The 17,006-nt window shown below is 35.3% G+C and overlaps 1 non-coding gene and 1 pseudogene across 1 annotated transcript; both read right to left on the bottom strand.

Moving 5' to 3' along the window:
• Positions 1-2,365: 2,365 nt before the first annotated feature.
• Positions 2,366-2,484, bottom strand: LOC111741387 (annotated as a pseudogene).
• A 7,180-nt stretch (positions 2,485-9,664) lies between these two features.
• Positions 9,665-9,783, bottom strand: LOC111741573. The gene has a single exon (XR_002781021.1). It is a non-coding gene; the product is annotated as a 5S ribosomal RNA (ribosomal RNA).
• Positions 9,784-17,006: the final 7,223 nt, after the last annotated feature.

The raw sequence follows: 17,006 nt of genomic DNA, 5'->3' as shown, positions 1-17,006 counted from the left end.
TTGTTTGACTCCAAGAACAAATTCTGGAAGTATACAGGTTAATAAAACCAAGGCTATCTAGGCAAAGTGACTCCACCAAAGTCATTCAGTTAATAGATGGTGAAGCCTCAAGGTCAATCCAGGTTATCTGCTTCCCAACCCAGTGCTCTGTCGATCACACTCCATCACACAAGTGCTTGCTGTCCCAAGGAGGGACACAAATAGTTATATCACAGACCATGATATAATGTCTGTCATGTGAAAGGCTCACATCAAGTAGCTGGAGAAAGAAGAGGTTACCTGAAAGGTGTGGCTTTTCAATTAAGACCAAAAACATGAGACAGCTTTGTCCAACTAGGAGCTCTTTACTTGTTACTGTTATTATCTAGTCAACATCTGAAATCATTGTAGAACAGGCAGCATAAACAACAAATGGGATTACAGAGAAAGTAAGGTGATGTCTGCAAAAGTGCCAAAAGAGAGTGATAGTTAATAAGAAGGGACAATAGGCAGGAGCCATAATTGGGAAACTTTCATGGCTTTGGATCATGATGAACTGGACACCGGAAATAAGATTGCCATCACAGGGTGCACAGCAACATCACAGTCTCTAAGACAGAATGTTCTTTGGGATGAGCAGAGACCTCAGTGGAGCAGAAACTGAATTGAAGAATAAAAATAAATATTTCTTTAATTATTTGGTTTCTCCTGAAATAACCAGGCTAAAAAGAATTAACCAAATAAACTTTACGATACTCCAGTGCAAGGCCAGATTTAATTAGTGTGCTATAATGGCAATTCATTTTGTTAGGAGCTCAGGCTGGTTTAAGAACAGTCAGGTGAGAATTTATGATGGAGGAGGCCTTCAGATATTGCTCAGATTTCCCTAAAGACATCTCTACCTAGATGGCTATTCAAATAAGGACTATTATTCAGGATTTAAAATTTTATTTCTCCTAAACACAAAAGTAATAGATTCCAACTGTGGAAAATTTAAAACAGTTTATAGTGTTAAATTCTGAATATAATCCTATTGCTAAAACTTTAGAGAATTAAATTCCTGTCTTTAAATTCTAGTCTTTTATTTGTAAACTAATATGCATGTATATGAAATGGTTTCATCCATGTCATGTATAATTATAGCCAAATGTGTGTATGTATATATATATATAAAATTATGAAAAACACACATACACACACACATATATATATATATAGAGAGAGAGAGAGAGAGAGAGAGAGAGAGAGAGAGAGAGAAAGAGAGAGAGAGACTTAAATATTGATCACACTTTACTTAAAGTATGATCACACTGTATATATGGTTTGGTGTCCTGCTTTCATCCCACTTAACAATTGGGAAAATTGTAATGTTTTATGTAATCCCAGGTGTTAACCTTACCATTTTCAAGGGTCATCTTCCAGCAGAGATTTGAGCAAAGGAGAATGTGCCAGACAATTGTCCCTGTGTCCATTCATTTTGTAAGTGCTCCTTTTTGTCACTTTGCTAGACCTCTAGTGCCACCGTTCCTGCTTCAGAGGCTCAGTGACTAATTCCAGGGAAACTCTCTCCTCATACAGTGCAGCCACCACTGTGCTGACCTCACAAAAGTGATCACATCTATAAATTTTCTATAATATCACAAAAATAGGACTGTATATGTAAACACACTTTACTGAAGGATAAGAAATAACCAGAGGTGATTAGGGTTCTGGGGGCAAGAGATAGAGTAGAAGATAACCTAGATGCTAAATATGGCAGTTCCTAGAATCTAAGGCTAAGGAGCCAACATCAAAACCTTCCTGGGTTCACCATTGCCTTGATTCACTGCACTGTCGAGATGTGCACTCCCCCTCAACAGGGCACAATACCTTAAGGTATCACATTTCTGGAAGTTCGTGGTTTGCTAAGATATCACAGTTTCCAAAGTATTTCATTTTTCATAAATAATAATTCTTACAAAGAAAACTATCTAAATTCATTTTATGAGAGGCATTTTTTCCCCTAATACAAATAACCCACACAGCCTCTCTTGGTCACAACAGAGAGAGAACTTTACATGGTTCTAGAGAAAAGTATCAGATATCGCGTAGGACATGTCTAATGCCTGATTCATAAGAAATGTGATTTTGTAGCTGTGCCCTTGAAATAACAGGCCATTCCGTGCAATTATAGTTTTTCTTTACATTCAGATAGAAAAATTTCTTAAGCTTAATCTGTTTTCTCTCTGAATACCAGTATTAACCACTCACCAGTTGTTTTTTTGTGTTTATTTGTTTGTTTTTTTTGTTTGTTTGTTTTTAAGGCAAGACAACCCTTGGTTGACCACACAGATTGCAAGGACCTTGTCAGCTTACAATCCCTTATTTATTTATTTTTTATTTTTTATGCTTACAGCACCTTGTTTTCCTAGGTGGTCTCCCATCCAAGTACTAACCAGGCCCGACCCTGCTTAGCTGCTGAGATCAGATGTGATCGGGCATATTCAGGATGACATGGCCGTAGACGCCAGTTGTTGATTATTTATGTTTCTTTCATATCTCTTGTTTACAGATATACCAGCCTTGAAGGTTCCTTTTACTTCACACCTGCTTCACCAAGAAACGAGCATGTCCAAGTTATTACTAAGCTAAATGGTAAAAACAGTAAATAAACTTGAAAAACAGGGATCTGATCTTCACTATTTCATCATCTACCATAGGAACATTAGACGGATCACTTAAACTTTATGTGCTTCTGTCTCCTTGTTTTCAAAATTATGGATATGACAAAAATAATCTTTAGGATTTCTTTAAATACTAGTTTATATCTCTAAAAATACTTAAATCAATAATTCTTAGCCCTGAGCCAAGTTATCTCCAAGTACCTTGAACTGTCAATGATCTCAATCAAATAATTATTATTCATAAAACTATTTTTGATTTTAAGTAGAATTGTATGTGTATCATAGTTATTTGGGAAGAAATAACTATTGTATAAAGTCAAAGCAGGGCAGACAAATTTTGAAGAAATTGGTCATCAGTGAGTATCTTGCTTACCTGGGTCATTACTGCAGGCTTCCTCCATGTTTTCTATCACTTAACATTTATCACTGAGCTCTTGTTATGCGCTGGACACAGCCTTAAGCCAAAGGAATTCAGCAGTAAACAAAACAAAAAGGTTCTTGCCCCAGAGACCTTAAAGTCTATATCTAAAGAATCATCATGGAATAGACTAAGAAGCTTGTCAGTGACAACCTGGGGAAGATATGTAAACCTTGATACATGTAGGGAAGTGTGAGAGTTTGGTCCTTAGGTAGAATTTGGGGGAGGATAGGGTCAAGAAAAGAGAGAGAAGGTTCTTTCTATTAAAACAAACAAAAACTTATCCAGCCATGCCTCAGTAACTTTTATATTTTCATCACATTTTGGACAGGGTACCTGACTTAAGTTATCTTACTTCTTTAGAAACCTCTAAGTTACTGATTTTTTCCCCGTATATCCTGAAATGGTAATCAATAAATTTTCACTTCTTGATCCTATTTATTCATTAAAAGCCTTCTGGATAGTTCTTAAATTTCATTCTGAGAGAGGTAATGACAAAGGCCCTCCAACATGATAATATTCATTTTTCGGCTCCCATTCCATGTTCCCATCCCCCAATCTTTGCTGAGTAAAGATTCACAAGTTATAAGACCCATGTTGACATTCTGACTGCAGATATATGCTCCCAACCAAAGTTTAGCTACGTTATCATTTCCATTGGAAACAACTTTTTTTTTAGACCACCATTGTACTCACTGAAAAAGTAACATTGGAAATTATAGGAGCAATAAGATAAAAAGAATTTAGGTTCAAATTGGTAAAGATGAGAAGGAAAATCAATGATTAAAAAGCACATGAAATGGTGAGATGATGAAACAGAAACAGAAACAGATCCAGATTCTAATATGTAGGTGATTACCAGAACTGCGAGTTTGGTAAATCATGTTAAACTTTGAACTTTAATATCTTCATCCATTAAATTAAATGGTTGGATTAGAATATTTTTAGTGTATAAATATACCTCTCTGGTATGGTTTAAGCAGTCTTATTTAGATCACATGATTCCTGAACTCTTTCAGAGCCACAATTCTATAATTCTTATTTCTCCTGTGATGTTTTTATCTTAGTGACATGAAGGCTAAGATATGACACGATTACTACTTTTTTTAAGGACAGGAAGTACTTATAAAGTACATATAAGATTTTTTTTCCTACAAGTCCTAGAACAACAACAACAAAAAACATATCTTATACTTTTGAAGCAGGAGTGTGTAGACTCAGAAAAAATGACTGAAAATAGTCAATGACTACTAGTTATTAGATAGTTATTATGCATTTAAATTGAAGGCAGGGAGGTTGTGGTGGTTTTAAAATTATACTCACAAAAGTTTTGATACTATTACCTTCAGGAATAGAACATGGCAGAATTGTGGTTTGTCTCTTCTGAAAACAGATTATAAAATGAATGAATTCTCTCTCTGTCTCTCTTTCTCTCATGCACAAGCACGTGTATATGCACATGCGTGCGTGCACGTGCACACACACATACACATATTCTATTTCTCTGATCATTTAGACTCTAGTACTGCCTAACTGTATGACCAGTCAAGTAACTCAACTTAGTTTCTTCAACTTAAACTTTCAATTTAGGTCAAGATGTTTAAATTTCCTTTTTATTCTGACTTCAAAAGTCATACTTTCCTTATTCATAATCTTTACCCTTAGGCTTAATCTACAGGTAGACAAATATATTACCTTTTTAGTACTCAAGGCTTTTTGTACCTTTCTGGTCTGTCTTATAAGAAATCATTTCCTTGTGGGCCAAATAAAATTGACTTTTTAAAATGCCCAATTCGGTCTCCTTCCTCTGATTTTACAACATGAGCAGCCCAACCTGTGAATTTAATGACACAGATAAAATCCTGGTGTATTCACACAAAAACTGCTTTTATGTGTGTTCTGGCTCCTGAGCAGACTGAAAACGTATGTGCTGGTCCAAGAAACAAAAGGGAAAATGGCTATTTGAAAGGTAGTAAAAGTTTATTTTATGTCCTAGTTTCATTTATGCCACCAGCTGTGATTACCTTAAAATCTTTGTGTGTGTGTGTGTGTGTGCATGTTGCAAATAATAAAAGGTAAGGGAAAAAAATGCCCTTGTTCCTAGCAAATTGTACTGTTTATTAGCCACATAGGCATATTGATAGAATATATTAAAATCATAAATATTTTGAGAGCTGAAAGAGAGCTTGGAAATTATCTTATCTAGTGATTACTAATCCAGGACTCCTGAAGAGCTATTTTCAAATATTTTCAAAGCCTAATGTAAATTATAATTGATCTATGATAAAGATTCAAAAACCATTTTACAGAAAATTCAGACAACAGGAGCAGTAATATCAGAAGGTGTTTGGGCTAGTACTTTTCTGTCCTGTGCTTTTATAGATAAGGAAATTAAGCCCAAGTGTTTTCATTTTCTCAAGGTGAATCAGGATATTGGTGTCAGGACTCATAGGCAATTTGCTGACTCCTGTTCAGAATTCTTCCCACCTTACGTTTTGACTAAAAACCATCTTGAGTCTAAACTAACTCTTCGTGGTCACACTAGTCAGAGCCTTATCATCCTATCTGTGGGCCAGAGAGTGGCCAAGTAAAAGCCTTCAGAGAAGTGGACTCTTATTTTAGTTGCTGGCCTTGCACCACCGTGTTTATAATTCCCTCATGGGTAGTATATCTCCATTTTTGCTCTATTTCTGACTTTTTTGGATTTCTGTGTTATACTTTTGCTTTCTGCACAAGTGTAACCTGTCCTGTTCTTGTCTGACTTATTCACCTTAAAAGTTATTATTTTAATAACAATAATATATTTACTGAATATCTGTTGTAAAAAAGCCATTTTATTAAATACTTTCATTCAAAGCTAATAACATTCCCATGAAGTTTCAGAAAGTAAGACTCATATTATTTAAATAACTTGACTCAGATCACCTAGCTTCAAGTGTCTGGTCCAAGGATACTAGGCAGGCCTTCTGATTTCAAAGTAACCAAAGTGTCCTACAGTAGGTGATTGGATAAAAAAGATGTGGTACATATATACAATAGAATATTACTCAGCTATAAGAAGATGTGAAATACTGCCATTTGTGACAACATGGATGGATCTTGAGATAATCATGCTAAACAAAATAAGTCACACAGAAAAAGTTGAAAACCACATGATATCATTCATATGTGGGGTATAAATCAAAAAGTAACAAATAAACCTGACAAACAGAGACTCACAGACATGGACAGTGGACTAGTGGTTACCAGAGTTGTGTTGGGGCGGGGAGGTAGGGGTGAAAGGGGTCAAATATGTGGTGACGGAAAGAAATCTAACTATGGGCGGTGAACACACAATGCAATATATATATGCTTCACCGTTGGATTGTACACTTGAAACTTATTGGATTTGGTTGATATATGTCACCCCAATAATTTTTAATAAAAAAGTATTCTCAGTCTAAAATGCAAAGAATTCGAATGTGCAAAAATCATTTTTTTCTTTATATAATCAGGATAAGTTTGTCAAAATTACAAAATAGAAAAAGATTGTAGATAATTTGTATGTCCATGCATATATACGTATATAAATTAAAATATTATGTTTAAGTGTATATGAATTTTTTTAACATCCTGCTTTAACCAGCTTTTTTACTTAACTTACCAACTCTCACATAGGATGAGTTGTGCTCTATTATAAACGAATGTGTATATGTGTTTTGTTTGTTTTGCCTAGCAATCCATAGACCAATTTCAGGGTATCTATGAACTCCATGATATTGTTTATGTACATGCATAAGTCTCTGTGTATGTAGGTATAGTTGTAGGTGTAGAGAACTGCGTCTGTTTCTGTGGGTGTAGGTGTATACATATACATGTATATGTAGGTAAATATTTTTATTTGTATTTTTCTTAAGACTCTGTAGATTTCATCAGATTCTCAAAAATAATCCAGGACAAAAAAATCTTAAAAAAAACACTTCTACCTTATAAGAAATTGAGCATTCTTTTCCACAATGACCGCATCTAAATCTTGGCAGATCCTGCCTCGCTATTTCTAAGGATTTTTCATCATTCTCTTAGCTCTTTTTGTACATCTACCATAAACTTCAAACTATATGGTAGGTCTATTTTTATTAGATTCAGAGATTTTTGTAAAAAATGAGTATTTTATTGTAACTTCATTCTTTTCTCTTTTTCCGTCCTGTCCAATTTGTTCCACTTGATCTCTCTAAATGCTTTATTACCATTTCTCTCTTAACTTCCTTCCCTCATCACACTTGGATATCAGAGATTGTTATTCATAAGAATTAGAATCTCAAAATCAACCTTGTCAAAATCCCTGCCCCCACTGGATCTTTCTTCTGTAATAATAATGTCTTCTCTGCATTCCTGTCCATTTCTTCTCCACCTGAAGCTGGCATCCTGCTTCAACGTTCACGTAAGATTCCTAATAATTTACATGAATTTAAAGAACACAGTGCTATCATCTTTCTTCTAATAAGATTATTTCATTTTGTTTTTTTAACCATATTTGTTCCTAACAATAGGGAAGTTAATAGGGCTGATGCTTTCTAATTTTTAAATGAAAAAAATCAAAGCCCAGAGAAATATAAAATGTTGCCATAATCAAAAATTCAGTTACTAATATACCTGAGAATATATCCCACATCTATTAATGTTTAATCTAGACTTAGAGCAGTTAATGAGTTAAACCAAATAAGTCTATAGTACTAGAAAAAACAATGTGTTTGTAATTAGAGAACCTAGGTTCCAGAGATAGCTTTGCTACTTACTAGAGTAGTGCCTTCATTCAAATATTCAAATAAATTATCTTCTCTGGATGTCACCTTCTTTGTAAAAATAAAATAAAGGGGAGGGTCATGGGCGGGTCATGTTTTATTTTCTCTAGTCCTTCCCTATCTTAACACTTAATAGTTTGTTGTTTACTTGGTCACTAACCCTGCTGGATGTGGAAGTGGTAACAATAGACCAAGATGTGAGAATAACTCTTATTCTTTGGCATTGATGGCAAGAACATTTGTACTTTCTTGAAGGAAAGAAGGAAATTCTCCTATAGAATGTGCTTCTAGGCCTCATTCTAGCCTTTTGGCTCATATGACCCTAAATATAACAGCATTAGCTTCATACGGAACTAAATGACTTGGAGCAGGATTTTGACATGTCTGTCTTTGCCAATTCCTGCTAAATTGCTTGTGCTGTTTTTCTTTGTGAATCATTCCACACTCACTCAATTGTGCCATCGCCAACTGTTCTGGTTGGCAAGGCCCTCTGAGGGCTTCACAGGCCATTGCTTGTGGCACAGCGCCAAATGGATTATGGGATGGATGATTGACAATCACATAAGCATCCTGCCTTGTGGCGGCACAAAACATAACTGTTATTATGTACGGAGCCTTTCAAAACACCATGTTAAATAGCCCATGTGAAAGGAAATTAACACCAAATTACTATTAGGAGCTACTTTTAAAACAAACGAATTGAGAGACCAAGGATGCTTGCTTCTAATCAATCACCACCGTTTCTCTTATTTCTGCTGCTTTCATGTCCTGCATAGTTCGGTTACCCATCATTTATCCATTAACTTGCTGCAAGAGCCTCTTAAATGGACTTTTGTTTTCGGTCTTATCCATTTCAATCTGTTTTCTACACTGCTATATATTTCTGGAAGGTTCCCTGTAGTGTTCAAAATAAAATGCAGTCTGCTTAGCATTATATAAAATGCCTTTCCTGTAAGAGGACCTTCCAAACTCTCTAGCTTCATCCTTTGCCCGATCACACTGGCTCACCTCACGTATAACCCTGTCTGTGGTAATTCTGTCACATATGCATATCCTTAATAACAATACTTAAATGCAGAATTTAATGAAATAAATCATCTACCTTGCAAAGTCCCATTAGGTATTCCTAGCAGGGTTCATTTTGGGTTAAACCTGAACGTATGCAATTGGCCCTGAGTGCAGCACACAGCTCAGAGAGAAATAATTCATATTGAACACTTTACTGGGATGACTGTTGCTCTTCAAAAAGATGTATCTATGCACTAATCCCTGGAACCCGTGCTTATCACCTTACTTGGCAAAAGTGAGTAATATTCTATGGCTTAGTCAGTTTGGCTGCTGTAATAGGATACTGTATACTGGACAGCTTAAACAAGAGAAATTAACTTCTGACTGTTCTGGAGGCTGGGAAATCCTAGATCAAGGTGCTGGTAGATCCAGTGTGTGAAGTGGACACAGTTCTTGGATTGTAGATTGTTGCCGTCTTCTCATATTCTCATATGGTGGAGAGTAGAGGGAGAAGAAGCAAGTTCTCCTGTCTCTTCTTATAAGGATGCTAACCTTATTCATTCATGAGGGCTTCACCCTAATGACCTAGTTACCTTCCAAAGGCCTCATTTCCTAATACCCATCACATTGGGGGTTAGGATTTCAATATACACTTTTTTTTTTTTTTTTGGTGTGGGGGACACAACAGTTTATAATGTTACATGTGATAAAAGATGTACTTAAGGATCTTTGAGAGGAGGTGCTTATCCTGGATGATCTGGGTTGGCCCTCACTGTAGTCACACGTAGCCTTCTTTTTCTTTTCTCTTTTTTTTATGCCTACAGCACCTGGCCTTCCTAGGTGGTCTCCCATCCAAGTACTAACCAGGCCTGATCCTGCTTAGCTTCCGAGATCAGACGGGATCGGGCTTGTTCAGGGTAGCATGGCCATAAACACACATATCCTTATAGTAGAGAAACACAGGGAGTTTTGAGACAGAAGAGGAGGATTCCTGGAGCCACCAGAAGCTGCAAGAGGCAATGGAGAATTCTTCCTTAGAGCCTTTGGAACAAACATGGCTCTGCCAACACCTTGATTTTAGACTTATAACCGCTAAACTCTGAGAGAATACACTTCTGTTGTTTTAAGCCAAAAAATTTGTCGTAATTTGTTACAGCAGCCACAGAAAACTAAGACAAGCACTTTAGTGAGAAATGTTGTCAACTAGTAGAGCATAGAATCAAGCAGGTGGGATCAACTGAAGACTTATAAAGCATATAAATGGTTCGCCCAATGTCAAATTATCATCCTCACATTAGATGTAACTTAGAGATCATTTAATCAAACAGTTTATTTAACACAGAGGAAAGCTGAAGACCATTGAGTTTCAGTGGCTTCCCAAAACTGTATGTGAGCTGAATGGCAGAGCCATGGCAAGAGTTCAGGTCACAGAGAACCCCGAGGCTCCCTTCATCAGTCTTTGCAGCCACTCAGTTAAAAATGACACCCTGTTCAACATAACTCTGTTTGTAATTGTGAAACGTTGAAATATGGCTAAGTCTCCAACAATCGAAAATTGGTTTAGATAAATTATGTTGCATCTAAATGATAGGAGACTGGGAAGTAATTAAAAAATATTCCAGTCATTGAAATAGATATAAAATTTTAATAATATACATAGAAATAAATTCACAATATATTATTAGGGAAAACTAACAGTTAACCAAAAAAAAAAAAAAAAAAAGAATTCTGGGTACAATCTCATTTTTATAAAGAAATCATGAAAGATACTTCAGTATTGATTTGAAAGACTATATACCAAAGTGTTCATTGTAGTTTCCTATGATCACAATGATTATAGATGACTTTTGTTTTTCTTTATATTATTTTATAGTTTCTACATAATAAACACATTTATTTTATAATAAAAATGTTTTCTTTTTAAATTTTAAACACCTACTGTATGCCTATCCCTCAGGCAATGCTCAGGACACCAGATAAAGACATTTTGTCTATACTTTATCTGAGAATAAGGTTAGGGGGTTGAGATTCAGGATGTAAAGTAAAAAAGAATGATCAAGAAGCAAGTCAAAATGTGTTTGGCAGATGGACAAAAGGGAGAGCAGATATACTGACTAGAAGGTGGCAAGTTTGAAGATTGGCCTCAAATATCTTTTCAGTTACCTAATTATATATATCATGATTTGTGTTGCCATTATTAATTCCAATAAATAGATTATTTTTAAGACTCAAAGTTCTTCTCTAAGTCAGATCTCAGACAAGACAGTCTATAGAACATCCAAGCAGCATAACCTGAACGGCTTGGAGATGTACCTTCCACGAAGATGAGAAAATGCCGAAGTCTGTCTTGCTGCAGAGGGGATGGCTGGTGATGAGGGAAGAGTAAGGAGTGGCTTAGCCTGAAAACAGGAGAGAATTTAGTCAGGAACAAAAGTGTATGCAGATCTATGTTTGTATTCATGTGAACATTAGCCCTTGTGTTACCCACTGGCCTTAGAAATTTAGCGAAGTTAATTTTTCAATGAGCATTGACTTTTGAGCAAGGGGAAAAAGAATCAAAAACACTCCACTCTGAAACTAGAATGATAGGAAAGTAAATCTTTTAAGAAATTACTGGTGGTTTTATATCTTGCCCTGTAGCAAGTTCTCGCTGTACTTATAGCTGAAATAAATTATTATTCATAGTACCTTTTGGTGAGTGTAAATTGATATGGTATAACTTTGCTAGGAAACAACTTGGCACATTGAGCAATTTGTCCAAAAATCTTGAGGAAATCACTTGAAAGGCAGATAAAAATTGTGTATAAATATATAATCACTATGAAATTCATAATATTCAAAACCCAGAAATAAATTAAGTGTCCAAAATTAGATGAATGATTAAGTAATATATGGCTCATAAATATGATGTACTATTCTGTAGTCATTACGAATTATGTTTATAAATAATTTAGTGAATAAAGTTAAGATCTTAAGTTGTACATAAAACTTTATGTTAACTACACACACTTTGTATACATACATGCATGTATATACCCAAAATCCTTTGAAGGACATCTTTATTTTTATGTTTATAAAAATAAAGTTATGCATACCACTTTCCAAAAACATAACTACTGCATACAGTGAGACATATCAGTAATGTCATATACATCTTTCTTTTTGCAAAGTAGTGAATATCTTATTCTTTCTATATCGAAAGGTCAAAAATATTGAAGATTATCTGATACAGATTAATTGGAAAATGGAGAAAAAACATGAACATAACAAATTTCTTTGTTTTTTCTTTTAAAAGAATGCCATGTACAGATAGACCTCACTTGTTCGCTCTATTTTAGCAACACATTGCATATTTCGTACAGTGGTAAATTATTTATAGGTAAATTTTTTGAATGCTGGGATAGTTCTTTGTAGTTCTGAATCTACGAAGAGACAAAAAGGAAAATACCAAAATACCCTAGCTGATATTCCTCAGGGGCATGCCTTAACACTCATACACAAAGTAAAATAGAAAAGGTTTACAAGAAGTACCAATGTTGCAATTCTCTGCATTTGCAATGATGATTTACCTTCTCATGAGGACTACCTGGCTGGCACAGAAGTACCATTGTTTGTGGCCTACTCAAAAACCTACTCTCTACTCTCCTCCCCAACAGCAGCCCTTCTCTGCTATGAGAACTCTGACTTATTATATAACAGAAGGCTATGAACTTCAAGAAAGGTTGGACCAGAAGGCAAATTTTGCTTTGTCTAAATCAATCATAGTAATAACATTTCTCTTATCAATGACATGTGATGTCACTCAGATCAATGAGGTGTGAAGATAAGTCTAGCAATGTTGCTTCTGGGAAGATTTCTTAGCTCTTAAAGTAACAGGGAAAGGATAGTGCCTTTTCTGTGGGGAGGAGAGTGTCACTGCCATCTTGCAACCATGAGGAAGCTAGTCAAACATTGAAAATGACAGAATAAACACTCAAAAGAATGTAAGCCCTTCAAGACGCTTTTGAGATACTGGCTTAACTAGCTGGGAGCCACCCCAGTGCTATCCCACCTTTTACTTCTTTTTTTTTCTTTTTTATTTATTATGATTTTACCTTTTTTTATTATTATGATGATGACATTGGTTAACAAAGTCTAGTAAGTTTCAGATGTACAATTCAACAGTAAGGCATATATATATATATATATGTATATATATATATGTATGTATGTATGTATATATTGCATTGTGTATTCATCACCCATAGTTAGATTTTATTTCTTCTTATATTAGGTGACAAAGATGTGTTTTGTTTCGCTTTTTGATTTAAGTACTTCTGTGTTGAATTTTCTGTGGCTCAAAGCTGAAATAATTTATAATTGCAACTGGTATAAAAGATAAGGAAAATGTTGAGGTGAATTCAGTTGTAAGTATTATGTGAGATCTGTGTTCAATCAGTACACTCAAAGGGCTAGGGAGACAAGTTAGAGAGAAGTTAGGGTCTTAAGAGAGTCATGCGGGGAGTTTAGGATCTGCAGTAAAACTTTGCAGTGATAAGGATCCTTTAGTGATTTTGAACAAGGAACTGATAAGATTTGATTTTGTTATTTCTTATTCATTTTTGTGTGCTTTCAATTGTTTTGGTTTTTTTTTCCCCTACTCTATTTGGAGTTAATTCCTCAGATATAATAAATTGTTTTGCTTCCATTTTCCCCCATTTCCTTTGGCCATTTGCCTTTTCATTTATTGATCTTATAAGACCTATGGTCTTAATATTAATACTATTCATCTAGCTCTAGACTTTTGACCCTATTTCTAGTTTTCATTTCTATTTTAATGTGCATAATTTCATTTATTATTCATACTAATATGTGAAGTAGTCTTTTTCATTATTCCCACTTTACAGATTAAGAAATTGAGGCTCCGAGTTTAGAGAGATTGTAATTTGTCTAATATTATACTGCTTATTTGACTTATTTGGCTATTTAAGACCATCTGTTTAAAGTTAATAAAGGGTCAAGTGATAGGAAATTTTGAAAGAACAATATCAGGGGCTTGTTTCATAGGATTAAAAGGGTGGATAAAGCATACAAAATGGAGCAGGGTGAGAAATCCCTGGGAACATTGATTTTATTATCTTGCCATGCCCTGGTGCACAAAGTAGCAAATCTCAAGAGCTATCCTCTGCATAGTCTTTTCTGCTATCACATACTTACCTAGTTCTCTCCTTTCTGAAGGTCTCATGCTCTATTATTGTTTTCTTTCTCTCTTAAGGGCTTCCTTTAACCATTCTAAAAGCACGACCTAACAGGTCTGTTAGCAACAATTTTTTTTTTTCTTTTCTGTCATCTGGGATTGGCTGTATTTCTCTTTCATTTCTAAAGGATAGTTTCTGCTGATTTAGGATTTGGGTTGCCAGGTCTTTTCTTTCATCACTGGAAAACTATTGTGCCACTTTCTTCTGGTTTCCTTGGTTTCAGGTGGGACATCTACTATTATTCAAATTGATTTTCCTTTTATTGTTAATGCATCATTTCTCACTGGTTGTTTCCAAAATATTTTTTCTTTGCCTTTAGTTTCCAGAAATTTAATTATGATGTGTCCTGATGTTGATGTCTTTGGGCTTAGCCTGTTTATAGTTCTCTCATCTTCTTGTATCAGTAGGTTTATATGTTTCACCAAAATTGAGAAATTTTCAACTCTTACTTCTCTGAATACTTTTTCAGTTCTACACTCTCCTGTCCTTCTATAACTTGGATGAAATATTAGATCTTTTATCATTATACCACAAAATATTGAAGCTCTTTTCATTTTTGTTTTAGTCCTCTTTGTCTCGGTTGTTACAATTGGGTGAATTCTATTGATTTGTTTTTAAATTCACTAATTCTATCCTCTGTCAATTCAATTCTATTTTTGAGATCATATAATGAGTTTGATTTTTTTTTAATTTCAGTCGTATTTTTCAGTTCCACACTTTTCATTTGGTTCCTTTTCAAAATTTTTATTTCTTTGCTAGAATTCTCTATTTTATCATTTGTTTCAGGAGAATTCGTAATTGATTGTTGAAGCATTTTTATGATGGCTGCTTTAAAATACTTGTAAGAAATTTTCAACATCTAATTCATCATGATATTGGCATTAGTTAATTGTTCAGATCATGATTTTCTTCATTTTTTATATGACAAACGATTTTCTATTATATCCTGGACATTATGATAGGGGATTCTTGATTCTATTTAATTTCCTATTTCAGGTAGTCACTATGCTTAGGTATAGTATATGGATGCTGTCCTACTTTTGTGGGCTTTAGTTCCAATTATAATTTAGTTTCCAGAGCTCTTACAATGTTATTTTTATCTGTTTCCTTTTTTTTGGTAGTGCTGGGGCTCGGCCTTTGCTGGGACCATCTGCATGGGCAAAAGCCACTTTCTTGGGCTTTGTGTGATATGTGAGATACACACACACATATATGTGTGTGTGTGTGTGTGTGTGTGTGTGTGTGTGTGTATCTCACATATCACATCTTTGGTCGAGGCAAAGGGAGAGAATCACTGAGCCTGGGTATCCTCATACCACTGGGTGGAGGACGAAGAGAAGCAAGGATTCTTCTGATGCTGTCACTGTCAGCCTGCTGCCTAGGGCCTTAATTGTAGAGTGGGACCTGTAGTATTTTGAGGTTCTGCTGCAGCCCCCAGTGGTGGTGGGCCTCTGCCCACATTGCCTCAGCTCTAAAGTGGGAATTATGATGGTCTAGGGCTTCCTTCTGTTAGCAGATCGAATTGCTGCTGGTCCAGGCTATGCAGTGGAAGCTTGCATGATACAGGTTTTCCTTCTTTCTTCTCTCTTTGCAGGCCCCTAGCATGTAGTTTAGGGGTGTATGGAAAGAGATTCGGGGGACTTACCGTGTTTTCATTCCTCAGTTCCCGAGGTTCCTAGCCAGCCTCTCCTAATAGTTTTCAGTATTTTATCAATGTCTGATGGAGCATTTTCGAGTATTGGGTTGCATTTAAAGAGGATCAGAGAAGAATAAGTCCATTTAATCTTGTTCTAGAATCAGAAGTCTCTGAATTCTTTTTAATCAATACATGTCTCTGGAAACTTCGGTTTTCTATGTGAAATTTCTATAGTGCTCATAAAGCTCACCATTCGTTTTTATATAATAGCTTATGAGTTAATACCAACCCTTTACCTATCTCTTCCATAGTGTATTATTCAAAAAATCTATGACTTAGTCCCTTTCTCTGAATTTATTTGAGTCATCTCTCTTTTTTTCTTGGTGAGTGCAGCTAAAGATTTGTCCATTTTATTTACCTTTTAAAGAACCAGCTCCTGTTTCATTGATCTTTTCTATTGTCTTTTAAGTCTCTATTTCATTTACTTCTGCTGTACTCTTCGTTATTTCCTTCCTCTACTAACTCTGCTGAGCTCCTTCTTTTGAATAAGAAAAAATCTTTTGGACAAGGAAGTGAGAATGGGGACTAGGAGGGGCCTAAAATTCTAAGCAGGGAGCCTCAAACAAACCTGTTGTAAAAGTGCATACCCACTGGGCACTAGTAAGCGGTTAGTTTTTTGGAATAAGTAATCTGTCCTTTGTGACCATCTCTGTGTTCTTTGTCATGTACTTTGCTTAACTTTGTTTTCTATTCTCCCTCACATTCTAAAGGGATAAAATTGTTTTGGAAAATAGTAGCCTTTTTAGGTTGTGCTAACTTAGCAAACTAGAAGAAGAAAAGACATAAAGACAGAAGATAAAATACTTATTCACTTCCCTTCCTTCTTCTGAGATCCATAACAGGGTCAAATTAGAGGCTCAGAAAAACTTTGAAGAAAAACCCCCAATGCCACAATCCCGTGTTCCTCAGAAATGTATTATATGCTCATCTCATTTGTTTCCTTTAGGCACAACTTCTTAAAAGGTGCCAACTTTCTTTCTCTATAACTACAGGTCTAGTTATTGAGCAAACACTTTATGTTTTCTACCAGTGAGGTTTGATATCTTCTCTTCTCCTTACCTCATCTCTACAAACTTGATTGGTTTCTCAGTTACAATAAAACAACATAACAAAATAATCTCACCTCAATCAACTTCTGCAGTTGTGTTCTGATTCTCCAAGAATGCGACCTTAATGAATTGGAGTGGGTCGCAAAAACCAAGATGTCATAATAGGCAAAGGATT

Source organism: Pteropus vampyrus, unplaced genomic scaffold (assembly GCF_000151845.1).
Source record: "Pteropus vampyrus isolate Shadow unplaced genomic scaffold, Pvam_2.0 Scaffold3, whole genome shotgun sequence".
Classification (NCBI taxonomy): domain Eukaryota; kingdom Metazoa; phylum Chordata; class Mammalia; order Chiroptera; family Pteropodidae; genus Pteropus; species Pteropus vampyrus.
The sequence above is the reverse complement of the archived record's forward strand: the minus strand, read 5'-3'. Positions and strand labels throughout refer to the sequence as shown.